This window comes from Lepisma saccharinum, chromosome 11, assembly GCF_977018435.1.
Source record: "Lepisma saccharinum chromosome 11, izLepSacc3.1, whole genome shotgun sequence".
NCBI classification, from domain to species: domain Eukaryota; kingdom Metazoa; phylum Arthropoda; class Insecta; order Zygentoma; family Lepismatidae; genus Lepisma; species Lepisma saccharinum.
In genome coordinates, this window is record NC_139239.1 from 81,117,710 (window position 1) to 81,131,630 (window position 13,921).

At 38.3% G+C, this 13,921-nt stretch overlaps 1 non-coding gene across 1 annotated transcript; it reads right to left on the minus strand.

Annotated features, from left to right (window-relative positions):
* Positions 1-2,754: 2,754 nt before the first annotated feature.
* LOC145995409 (U1 spliceosomal RNA) lies at positions 2,755-2,916 on the minus strand. The gene has a single exon (XR_014442464.1). It is a non-coding gene; the product is annotated as a U1 spliceosomal RNA (small nuclear RNA).
* Between the last annotated feature and the right edge of the window lie 11,005 nt (positions 2,917-13,921).

Here is a 13,921-nt window from a genome sequence, read left to right on the forward strand (position 1 = left end):
GTAAAGTGGACAAAAAATAAAAACTCAAATAAACACAATTCAATATTCAACGACTTTCGATAGTATTCCCTGTTTCAAAGATGTTACTGGATTCATCTCGTTGAAACAACCAACAAGTTATAGACTCTATCGCCAGAATACAACGTGAAAACATTCAAAAGGAGCATCGATATTCTCAAGTTAACTAGCTGAACAAACCTGACGTCTTCGTTTCCTCTTCGCCATTCCTCTTATCTTTTTGTTTCCCGAGCAGCACAAGGTTTCGAAGGTCCCCTGGTAGTGATATAAAGATGGAGTTAACTGCGCCTTGGATAACGCCACAGTATTTTTTTACACAAGATACACTCGAAAAAGTGGTCAGAAAGACCAATGCAAAACTTAACTGATCGATACACAATGAAACTGTTGGTGTATCCAGGTTGTAAAATATATCACACTGTGCTGTCTTGAAGAATTCCCAACGACAGAACGTCCAGAAGTTATGAAACGAATCCTTCGAGGCTTTACGCTTGGCTGAGGACCCGGAGTCGACAGAAACCAGACACTTCGAAGCGAGGAAAACTAGGGAAATCTGAGACTCTGGTCCAGCAACTTCACTGTTTTTTACAGGATTTCTTCCCACGGCTAATAAACTTGAAAACAGCTTAATATATACGAGGAGCGAATGATAAGTATATCGTTCTTTGGATCCCCAGGCGGCATCAAAGCGTGCTGGTTTCGTTTGGAAACCTGATCCTCCCACCCTCGAGAATATTGCAATCCTACGACGCGTGCAGGGTGAGCATGCTGTCAACAGGCTGGACGTTGCCAAGTCACTTCCTCCCCCAAGGCCTTCTCTTCGCCGCCTTACACAAACTCCGCAACAAGAGCAGTGTGAGGTGCGTATGCGAGTTCTTATTCTCGGATTGACAAATTGTATTTTTTTTTAAAATCTAGTTTATTGTTATATCTTAGAAATATTACGGGAAAACAGTTTGTATCGACATGTGGCGACCGTGGGACACAACCGAAGTTCCAGATCATTCAACGAACCAAGATAATCCTCAACCAAGCACTTCCGGAGCACCGAACAGAAAAGTATCCAAAACCAAAACGTTGAACAGTCAGTTATTTGTGTGTAATGTGCACGAATATGTCGAAAAGAAAAAGCTAGGAAAAGGAGCCATTGCAGAGACAGCCAAAATATTAAAGTTAGACAGAAAAACCGTGCGAAATGTGATTCGGTCACACCAATGAAGCCTGGAAATAAAAAGAGAAAATTTAGCAAAGTGGACGAGTTTACTTGTGATTTCATTAGACGCGAGATTTACAAGTTCTATAGTAAAGGACAGTCACCGACAGTGAGTGAACTATTGAAACTTTTAAAAAGTGTGTCGGACTTCCCTTATGAAGAAACAACGCTTCGAGAACTAATAAAAAAACTTGGTTTTCAGTTTTGTCGCTTAAGGAAAAATAATGTAATAATGGAATCGGCGAGAATTGTTGCTTGGAGATACCGGTATGTACGGAGACTACAGGAGCTGCGTTCAAAAGGTTGCAAACTCATTTACTTGGCCGAGACTTGGTCCACATTAAATTCTCTTATTAAACGTTATAAAATGCTATGCAAGATTGGACGAATCAGATGATTATTATGATGTATTTTCGGGTCACAGAAATAATGAAACACCATAATTAATTATGTGTGTCGATTTATTTATTTATGTCACTTGCTTTGAGTGCAGCGCGTCGACTTCCCTGCGCCGCGCTCTTAAAGCATGGCAACAACGCGTTGCCTGGAGCTTTGTTGGGGTGGTCTTGCTAAGGAGGTCCTGGCTCATTAGGAGAGGGGCGGGCAGGGTAAGGTTCCAAAGGCAGCCGCCTGGGGAACCAATGAACGTGACAACTATATCCTGTACAAGACATGGGTGGCGTCAGGATTATCAAATTGTCGTATTCTACAGAATATGTGAGTAATATAAGCTCACTGTCTCCCCTAGTATTTCTGCGGCGGCTAGACGCTCTCAATGTTTTTGTGTGTGTCTCGGTGTGTGTGTGTGTGCGTGTGTATTATAGCGGATCTTTTTAACAGAAATATGTGAAGTTTCTAAATATTTTGTAAAGCGATGTGCGCAGAAAGACGATCAAGAACTTACATTTGGTCATTTTATGAGATCTTAAATGAATGTTAGGACAACTCTCCCAGTCAAACTAAACTTACCTGTGGAAATAGAATAAAAAACGAAGAAATTAATATGCGAAACACAGAACATTTCTTTAAGTTAGCAATTTTCTTGTTCAGTTCACCCCTACTGTCCAGTTTCCTTATCAGCCGAAGTATTCTCATAAACTGGCACAAAATACAACCGTGATTTAGGCATTGAATAGTGCCGGCAGAAGCTGAAGGTGCAAAAGGCTGCGTTTAAAGGAAGACAATTCGCTACCAATTGTGAAAGTGGGCAGCTTGTAGCAGGACTGTTGCTAATTCATAATTTGTCACTGTCAGAAGCAATTTTAACCTGTTTTAACAGGACGTCATGCATTCTAAAATACGTTTTTATAGCCTTTAAAGTGTACATTACATATTCTCTTAATATACCATGTAACCCTGTATATACCATGTAAATGGCTTGTAACATTCAAATTAAAATATAATGTGAAAATATATAAAATGTCCATGTCTGTGTGTGTATCTGATATTGATAAAGAACAAATACGATGCACAATGTGAAGCAATCACAGAACTAGCTTTTGGTAAATAACAGTAACAATTTTTCAGGGACTGCACGAATGCAGTTCCTGCAACCAAAAATTACACGCACGAGACATCCACGTTTGGGATATCCACGGGGGTCAGCCCACCCCAAGTGCAATGGAAGGGCCTCGTCCCGGGGGATCGTCTTGCTGATCACGATAGCCCCTGCGCGAGGTACGTATGAATTTCCCGAAAAGTCGCCACTCATATCAAATTTTCTCAGCTAACTGCTATTCTGTGCTGCAATATAATTGTCATTTATTGCACGCAATTTTGGTTATAGTAATTCTAACTTACTTAAATGTTAGGTTGTACATTAAAATGAAATTACTGTCATGGAAATATGATATAAACATTATAAATAAACTTCACATTGATTGCCAGAAATTTTGTAAATTATGTTCTATCATCTAGCGGTGTATTTTGAAACAGGCTAGGCTTGCAATAGATTTAAAAATGGAACGAACAGAAGACTATTTGATTTCTCTCATTCACATATTAGTGGAAGTAAAAACATATTTTATTCTTTTGGCCTTCAGAATAAAAAGACGTTGCAACCTTGGTCGCCTGGTTACAGTTGCTGATACCACTTCAAATGCCAGAAATATTCTCGACCCAAAACGTGCCAGAGAAAAAAAATCAGAGATTCTGGATTTGAATCTTCTAAAAGTTTCGTGTCTCATTCATCTACATGCTTTTATTCTATTATTTTTTTTCACGAAATTTCCCTGTGGCATTTTGATAAGGATAGGGTGACCAGATGTTCCGGTTTTCTCCGATTGAATTGAATTATTGTTTTAAGTCCACTTTATGCACAGTATGGCTAACCGGGACTAGACCTACAGTTTAAAGTGGGATCCCAACAACTACGTGTCTCCACCGGGTATCGAACCCGTGATCCCTTGATTACAAGGTGACGACGTTACCACTACGCTATCGAAGAAGCCGTAGTACTAGAGATTCCTGCGTCCAGAGAATATATTATTTTCACTAAAGGGCCAATCATGCGCGACCACTCCTAAGAAACGATCATCTATTTTCTACCTGTTCAGAAAGCTATTATTGAAATCTAATTAAGTTACATTAACTCGCTTTTGAAAAGTAACTCCGTTACAATTACTGGTACAGTAAAAGTAGACTATCAGTAAGTTATTTGTACAGTTACTTTCAGCTGGAAATTTCCTTGCAAACATATTAGTCATAATCAGTGATCAATAATAGTAATAAAATAGGTATATGAAGATTGATTGACTTATTTTACTTCGCTTTTCTGCCACTTTTGGTTAATAGCGAAGATGAGGAAGCGTGATATGATGCAAATCGATAAAGGCACACTCACAAAGAACATCCATGCCCAGGCCAGGATTCGAACACGGGCCCCGCCCCGTGGTGTCGTAGCGCGATGTGCTAACCACTTCGCCACGGAGGCAGGCAATTATATGAAGACTTTGATATGTTTTATTTATATTTCTGGTGCATAATATTCTTTCATATAGTTACGACAAATAAAATGATGAAACAGGGAATCAGTTTTGCTTCATTGATTTTAAATCGAAAACTATTCGTATGTCAGATCATAGGATCTCGGGTTCGATACCCGGTGGAGGTACGTAGTGGTTCGGATCCCACTCTAAACTGTAGGTCCAGACCCGATTAGCCTCACTGTGCATGAAGTGGACTTAAAACACCAACTCAATCAAGCTACTGTTCTTTGCTTGTTGTTGCATCCATTCCACTTGAGCCTGTTCGTTTTTCTATTATTACAACTCAACAAGATCAACTTCCTCGATAATCGCTTCTTTCTAGCTTGACTACCACCACAGTGCTCGAAGTGTAAGTTCGTAACTGCGGAAATGCTTGGTCGTGTTTCAGGGTAGGAGGATGCTGCATCATCACAGAGACAATATCTGGGGGAAGCTTCATGAAAATTTTCTTAACTGGGGGGATGCATCCCCCACTTCGAGCACTGGTCTTCACGCGCAATTAGAAATGAAAGATTGTAATAAAGCGAATTTTCTTAGATTATCCCATGAGAGCTTTTCATCTTAGCATCCACAGAGGACACGTAGTTGGAAACAGAGTTGCCCAATTTAGCTCTTTCGCCGCGTTCGAAATTTTAAGTGTTGTAAAGTAACTGTAAAAGTTACTATTGATAACCTCTTCTACAGCTCTTGCAGTTACAGCTACTTACTTTTAAAAGTAACTAGTCAAAAAAAGTAGCTGTTACTTTCACTGTATGGAGATAATGTAGATTATTTAATACCCGTTCGTATACAATGTAATGTATGTAAACAACATGGCGACGAGCGTGAGCTGAACAACGGATATTGTAGAAATTAAATAAAATTATCCTCGATGTTAGTTGTTGAAGTATGAGAAGTAACTTATACTCTTCTACACAATTAAAGCAACATTCTCTACTAGGTGTGGAAACACGTAGCATACTGCCATACCACACATTCTCGATCTCGGCCATTTTGGAGGTGAGGTGAACAGCACCACGCTCCGACCGCCTTTACCCCTCCCCCCAGGTTTGCCCCCAGGTACCCATTGATTTGAGGCTGGGTGAGCCCCGGAACAGTTTTATGCGGGAGAAGGCCCGGAAAATTCAGACCTTAGGATCACCCACGAGCAGAATACATTACATTATTTTTTAGTACTTTACATTGTTTACGTAGAATATGTAACTATGTAGATTATAAGCCAATGAAACCTATGCGTATGCCTATGACAATGCACGTAGAGATAGAGTTACAGCCTACGACACGTCACTGCAAAGGGGCCCGCGGATTTTACTTGCGGGGAAAGGGGGGGGGGCACAAAATCACAATGCCACTGGGATTAATGAAAATAAATAGTAGCACCTTCCATTTCCCAAAATAAGGATTATCGGGGAGAAGGGCACGTCCCGCCAATAAGCCGGAAATAGTTATTGTGTGTGTGTGTCTGTGTATATATAAAATTCAAAGATAACGACCCTCATTTCGTCGACATGAAATTATATTTTTTGGTTCAGTTCAAATTCGAACAAACTAACATGCATAATTATTGCTAAATGTTAGAATACAAATACATTTCACAATAAACGTTTGAAGTTTCTGCAATACTTGCGATTTATAGTTCACACATTCTCAATAGATGGTACCTAAATTACTTACATAATAATTGTCAAAACCTGAGAACTCAGTCAAACAAAATTGAAAATTCACAGAAATTAAATATGATATATCACTTCCCATAAAATACCCTGATATAAGCTTTATTGGTTAAGGACTTTTGTTAAGCTGGCTATAGAGTTTAAGCACTTACGGTGTGTTAACTACAAAACGTCTAAAAATTCAAAGCGATTTTTTACGTACATAATCATCAGGTTATGTTACAAAGTAAATTTTTTGAAGCACGGATTCATAATTCGTGCCTATAATACGAGGGTCACTATTTACATTTTGAGACTAACAATGAAAAAACAGGAATTTGGCATTGAAAACTGCTTTATTGTTTTTCGAAGTATTCTCCTTTATGGTCAATACACTTTTGAATTCGTTCGAACCATTTGTCAAAGCAGTTTTTCCAATCTTATTGAGACACCTCCATAATATGGTTTTTGAACGCATCAACGGCGTCTTCCGCCGACGAAAATCGTTGTCCACGCAATTTATTCTTGACATTCGGGAACAAGAAGTCATTGGGTGCCAAATCAGGACTGTACGGCGGATGACCCATCAATTCGATTTTTTGACTGTTCATAAAGTCGGTTGTTAGACGAGATGTGTGACAGCTGGCATTGTCTTGATGAAGAATGATCCGACGGCGTTTGTTTGTTTTCCGTATTTGACCGAAGACCTCTGGCAAACAAATTGTTGTGTACCTTTCTGAGTTGACCGTTCTACGTTCCTCTAAAGGCACAGTTGCCACATGACCAGTTTTCCCGAAAAAACAGGCAACCATTTGTTTCGATGTGCTTCGAGCGCGAACAACTTTTGATGGATTGGGTTCATCTTGAAACACCCATACAGTCGACTGCTGTTTACGTTCCGGCTCATATGCATATATCCATGATTCGTCACCTGTTACAATCTTATATACGTCTTTTGAAGCACCACGATTGTATTTATTGAGCATTTGTTTGCACCAATTGACGCGAGCGTCTTTTTGAGTTTTTGTCAAATTGCGTGGGATCCAACGAGAACATACCTTTCTCACAGCTAAATGATCATGTAATATTTTATATATGCTGGTGGAACTAATGCCTATGGTTGCCTCAATCTCACAGTATGTCACATGAAGATCTTGCAGTATTAGGTTTTGCACAGCATCAATGTTTTCTTGAACAACAACTGATTTTGGACGACCTTCGCGAATCTCGTCGGTGAGCGAATGGCGGCCACGATTAAATTCGTTATACCAGCGTTTTACAGTGGCAAAAGGATGGGGCTTCATCGCCAAATGTGGAAGTAAGTTGATCGATGCACTCTTGTCTTGATAATCCACGTCGAAAATCGTAAAAATTCATCGCACGAAAATGTTCACGAGTTAATTCCAATTTATTGTTGTCGCGCAATCTCCAAGGCAACATAAACAACACAAATGAAGCTATTGACAAAACATTTGAAGTACGTTATGGTCAATAATGCCAGACGATTCCGTGCAAACGTCAAATCGCGCCTAACTTCAATCAGTGTTGCCAAGGCTCAAAATATAAATAGTGACCCTCGAATTATAAATAAAATTGGGATGTTACATTACATTTGGTATATTTATTCGTTTGTTTAATTGTGCTGAAGCACGATTATTCAGATGGTTGAAGAAATTACGATACCATGTTCAATGGAGAAATATTGAGATAACACTAAATTAAAAGAGTTAATTTGAAAACCAGGAATACTATATATGAGAAACTAAAATTCAGTCACCGAGACCAAAAGAAAAAGGGCTTCATTGTGACAATTATTATCGATATTCTAAACGAAGTGCTCTCAATTTAATTATTTTCCCCTTAATCTACTTAATATTTCTTGTAAAAACTGTCCCTTGCACATCATGAAATAGATAGGGGCCGCGGAGATTGGTCACCAGACATAATGGAAGTGGCGGAATCAGTATCGCGCTTCGGTCGCCTTCGCAAGCAGGTTGACCAAATGTACTCAAAAGGCTTGGAACTAAAAATCTCTTAAATCTAAAAAGACTTATAAAATTATATTAGCAAAAGATAGCAAACATATATTTTTTTATTAACCTGTAAGTTACTTTAGATATTAAAACATTAGCTTGATTTTTTTTTAAAATTACAAAAGAGTCATGCACTTGTGAAAGTACTTCAATAATTCGAAGGTCATCCCCGATAACGTAGCGGTAATTTGTCGCCTTGTAAATGAAGTGGCTCGGGTTTGATCCCCGTTGGAGGAACACTGGACACACTTTAAACGATATATCCAGTCCCGGTTAGCCAATGCGAGCATGAAGTGGACTTAAACTTTGTATGAGTCGAAGTAGTTGGATGTTCTAATACTGAAGGCAAGGAAAATATACGAAATAACTGTAACCGTACTTTTCAGTTGCAGATGGCCGCAGCGCAACGTTAAATCTACGATCCCTTCCTATCTATCTGCGACCAGGCTATCTCTCTTTCTTTACATTTGAACCAAAGCAAGATAATTGATTTTCCGCTGTAGAAATTTGAGCATAAAACGACCTCAAAGGATTAATTAAAACCTGGGAAATTACTGTCCAGATATTATTAGAATAATTAAATCAAGAAGACTTAGGTGGGCAGGCCATGTGGCACGAATGGGAGAGGAAAGAGGAGTTTACAGGATTCTTGTTGGGAAACCTGATGGTAAGAGACCTGTAGGAAGGCGAAGACGAAGATGGAGGGACAACGTTGAGATGGACCTAAGGGAAATCGGTAGGTATGGAAAAGAGTATATAGATCTTGCTCAAGATAGGGAAAGATGGAAGGCCTGTGTTGCTGCAGCCATGAACCTTCGGGTTTAAGAAGGCTAGAGAGTTAGTTAGTCTGGCAAATTACTGAAAAATTACCAAAACCCCCAAAAGTCACAGAAATGTACTTACCCCCCCCCCCATTTCCTTACCATGTCCCTATCACAAAGGTTCATTTTAGGTTCAATGTGACCCTAAATTACCCTTAAACCATCCCATATATATAGATAGTAACTTACACCCTTCCAGATGTAAGTCCATAACAAAAGATAACTTTTAATAAACTCCTCAGTTCTCGTAATCAGGATGATAGATGTTTTGACAAACACACCCATGCCTTACAAACTGTTCGAACCTGGGGTGTCTGGCTTCGTAACACGTGACCTTAACCATCCCGCCAAGGAGGCATGCGATTGAAAATAAGCGGCAATATAAGTAGACCAATGATTCAATACATAATTTGATGCTACGTACGAGGCGGAGCGGTTAGGCCAGCGCGATGCAGGCGCCACGAGTCCTGAGTTCGAATCCCGGCCTGGGAGTTCTTTGTTGTGAGTGTCCCTTCATCAGTTTCAACATTCATTCTCACCTTTGCGATTAAAGTACAGAAAAACGAAGTAAAATATACCAAATCTATCAATTGAACAGTGTACAAGGGCGAAATAAAAAGCATTAATTACTCATAAAATATGAGTAAATTGGATAACATGAGATTATCCAATTTTTCAAACTGTAATATTTATTTACAGTATTTTTAGTTTTATTTGTTTTTTAGCATGAATAAAACATGCTTCGAAAAATATATGGTTCAATCCCCGGTATAGTGGGATGGCACAGTAGTAAAATTCAAGAGCGTTATACTTTCTTAAAGGAAATTATCAATAATGTACTTGTGAGATTGTTAATTTCGTATCTATTATCTGAGTAAAAAATCAATAATTTTTAATATGTGATAACGTTTTAAATATAATGTATTATACTTCATTTAATACATGTAAAACACTGCTACTTTTATTATGTATTAACTTATTTTTAGGCAAAAAATTAAAGTTATGGTTTATACTGTCATCTATCGGCAAATAATTGAACCTATTGTTTTAAAAGAGTTAATTATAATATCCAGTAATAAAATCGATTGTAAAGTACGAACCGGTTTGCTTCCAAGCTGCTATTATGTTAGTCCGAGAGCAGAGCCGTAACATTCAGTCCCGCCTAAAGGGGCCCGAAATATAGTACCAGTTTATTCGTATTTCTCATACGCAAAATTTCACGATAATTTGCTTGGTTTTTTTTTATCCATTTAAGTTTGTCTTCAATAAAAAGCATATTTTTTTTCTTTTCTTCTTTTTTCTCTTTATCATGTACCACCGACTTTAATCTGTAAACAAGAAAGCTCGCATATTTTTCCTCGTTAAATAAATGCCGAGGCCAAAGTTATAATTGTGTAGCTTGCAGAATTTATAATGGGGTTAAAACAAGAATTGGTGGGAAAACAGAAAAGAGCAAATTATTTTTACTGTCCAGCACATAAATTAAATTTAGTTCTCAATGATGCAGCATTTGAAATCATGAAATAAGATAGTTTTACGAAACCGTACAAAATTTATATCAGCTCTTTATTCAACGTGGAAAACGATGGGAACTGTTGATTTCAGGCACAGTGGTGCAACCACAGGGGGACATTGCCCCCCAAACTTGGACGGAAAATTATTCTACGGGGGCCAAGGGGGGGCAAATATTGACGGCCAAGGGCACCTGCAGGGGGGGCAAAGAGGGGCAACTGCTTCAGTCGATTTCAAATGTTATGTAAATAAAAGTACATTTCGTAAAGTTTTCTTGCTCGCTTCGCTCGCAATCCCTCCTTTTCTGTGTTATCAAGTTCAGAGTCGTAGCTAGTGGGAGAAGGGGGTCCCTGGGCGCTGGACGATCTCAAATTTAGATCATTCGGCGCCTAAGCCCGACAATAGGTTTTGAAGACACAGTAAATAAATTTTCGAGCCCAACTTTGCGACCCACCAAACGCACCATAGGTTGAGAAACGATTATTTAATTTTAAAAATTGTGAAAAGAGAGAGTGCCATGGTGCCCCGTGAAATTATTTGCACCCTATTAAATAAATATTGTTTTTGGTTTGCAAAAAATTGGATCTAAAATTATTCTTGCTCGCTTCGATCGCAGTGTGTGCTTGTATTCTGTAACGCATTGTAAATTACCGGAGAGAGAAGAAATACATCTCTTCATTGATTTTGTCTTAAATGAGTGAACAATATTGTTTTTAGGGTAAGGAGCGTGCACAGTTCAATTTATGTAATTTTTGTTGTTGGCTTATTATGAGGTGGTTCAATTATGTACAGAAAATGTATGTTCTATACATAGTGTTATATATGTTCTGTACATAGTGTTAAAGAAACTTTGAATACGTACGTAGAAAGTTGCATATGAGTTGCATACATGTAAAAAAAGAATTATATTCGGAATGCATTTATCATGCATTTCCTGTCTTTCAAAAATACAGTTTTGTGTGCTTGTTTTACATTATTAATGTGAAATTGAACGTTTCGAAAAAAAATGCAAATCCTTTGTTCCAACACAAATGCATCAGCACCGGCATCTACCCCGTTTTTGCGTAATTTACAATAATAACGTCTTTGATACTACTACTACTACTGCTACTACTACTAATATTATTATTATTGTTATTGTTGTTATTATTATTATCGCTATTATCATTATTATTGGTACGTTTGTCCAAGTACTTGCCCCCCAGACAAAAATTCGTGGTTGCGCCTCTGGGCACAGTTAAGAAATTTAGTCCAACCTGGTGGTTTTCTAGATTTCAGTCAATCAAATCATTACCTGTAACGGCACTTTCAAGAATATTATTATAATCTAAAATTCTAGAAAAGCTTCAATTTTGATACGCACCCACTTATTGTATCATTTTAAGTGTCTGATATGTTTAATATGTTAATTGTCTATTATGACGTAATTTGTTTTGTTCAACTGGGTAGTCTGTTATGGTTATGTACTAACCTTAAACATTTGATTGTGGTTGTGAAGTGAGAGATAGAACAATCTCTCACTTCACAATATATAGAACAATTTCAATCCACGGGCAACACATATAAATGGTTTGCAGAACATTCACAAAACAAACCTTGGTACTACCCATATAATTTTCCAAGATCAGTTATTACTTTTATAATACGTCTACGTACAGGTCATGTTCGCACTAATGATCATTTATCACGACTACATATTACAACAAAACAAGCCTGCGCATGTGGAGAAGATAATCAAGATGCTACACATCTCTTTTTACAATGTCCCAATTTCGACAGAGAACGAGATAAATTATATAATGGTTTACGTCGAAATAGAATTCCATTCCCTACATCTCTTACTGCCCTGCTCACGGACCCTACTCCTCCCACCATATGGCTTCTTTATGGATATGCAAGAAGATGTAATTTGACGATCTAACAAACTGTATAAATAAATATCAATAGATGATGTTTTTTTTTTCATTCTTGTGAAATATAAGTGAATAGCGAACTAAATACATAAAAAAAAAAAACTCAGGAAGATGACTAAAATCGACTACCAGTTGATAGGGTCAGAAAAAGAAGAAGAAGAAACAGAAGTGAGAGATATTATTATGAATGTTGCTGGATAATGGAAGTGATTTTGGAAATGTGAATGTGTTAATTTGTGTAGTGAAGAAGTATTATGATCTTAATACAATTTTGTTTGTAATAAGAAGTTTAATTGTGAGTGCAAGTGTTATATATTAACATTAACTGGCATCTAAATATATTTTTGATGTGCGAGAGTTAGCAAGGTTTACGTTAACATATCTTTATCTGATTTCCCACTACCTGAGGGCTTCAAAGTAGGGTGATAAGTCTCATGATCGCCGTGGAGGAATAAAAAGTTGATCCTTTGAGAATACTCCGGGGAACGTAACAATTTATTAATCCAATAGTGTTGCAAACACAAATATACATTTGATATATCAAGTTCTGGAATCAGAAAATGTCGACCTGGTAAAAGCTTCGAAACTCCTCAGAAGTGCTTCAATTCCTTTGTCTCGTCGGTAGTGGCGGCGATTAGGGGGCATAGCGAGGCAGTTGCCACTTTTGCCCCCGCACTATGGCCTCTTAAATGCTAACAATTTTCTACCAAGAAGAAGTAAACTGTCTTTGGCCCACAGTTTTGGCACCCAGCTGCTAAATTGTCAATATACGTGAAAGTGGCAAATTAATCATTACCTAAAATAACCATTTCTGTACCTTACATGGGTGTCGTTGAATTGTTACGAGTACATATTCTTGACATGAATTTCCTTGAGTAAGACTTCTTCGCTCGAATGATTACAAGCGAGTGCCAAAAATTTTGCTCAGGTGGCCACGGGGGTGGATGGAATTTGATCGCTTGAGTTTTTCGGTGACCGTGGCTGCTAAGAATTTTGCATTGCCTAACTTAAGGAACACATTTTTATTATCGATTTAGACAATTACTTTACTTCGGTGGATATAACATTTGAATAGCACACTGAATAATTCTCCAATATAAAGCGTTGGGCAACCAAATGACGAACGAAGTTCTCTGAGGACACAACTACGCTGGCGCCGCCACGGGGAAGGTTTGGCAATGAACAGCCTCATTACATTTCGACAAGGTGGGCCAGTCTTATTTAGGGGCGGACCAGAGCCCACCCTGACCGACCTTTGGTGCTGCTCCTGGGCACAACAAGAGAAGTTGCCACCAGGGCCTCGTGTAAAGACAGTCACAATGTGTACAATATGAAATACCCGGCCGTATTATATGCAGTCTTAGCATACTCACTTACTATACTTAAAAAGTAACCGCTAGGTGGTAGAACCGTATGAGTCACCATCGTGTAGTCATGAGGTTCCAACGTCATTTAGTCATGTCAGGTTTGGGGATGTAACAATGGCTACAGCCGGATTCCGCTCACTTTTCCGGTTTTATCTGTGGTATCTGATAAGCTGTTGACAAGCTGTCACAATGTACAGGATTGCGCACAAAAAATAAGGCAATGTTGTCAGACCTTCACCAAATTATCCATCATATTTTTATCGTCGCGGTTAAACTACCTGCAAAATAGCCGAACATAAAACAAGCTAATAAGCAATAAACAAGCCAAGGACTCATTCCTCCTACCATTTCTTCCTCCGTCATCGAACTTGCAAATCCACTTTTCAATACCAATAAACGTTCCAA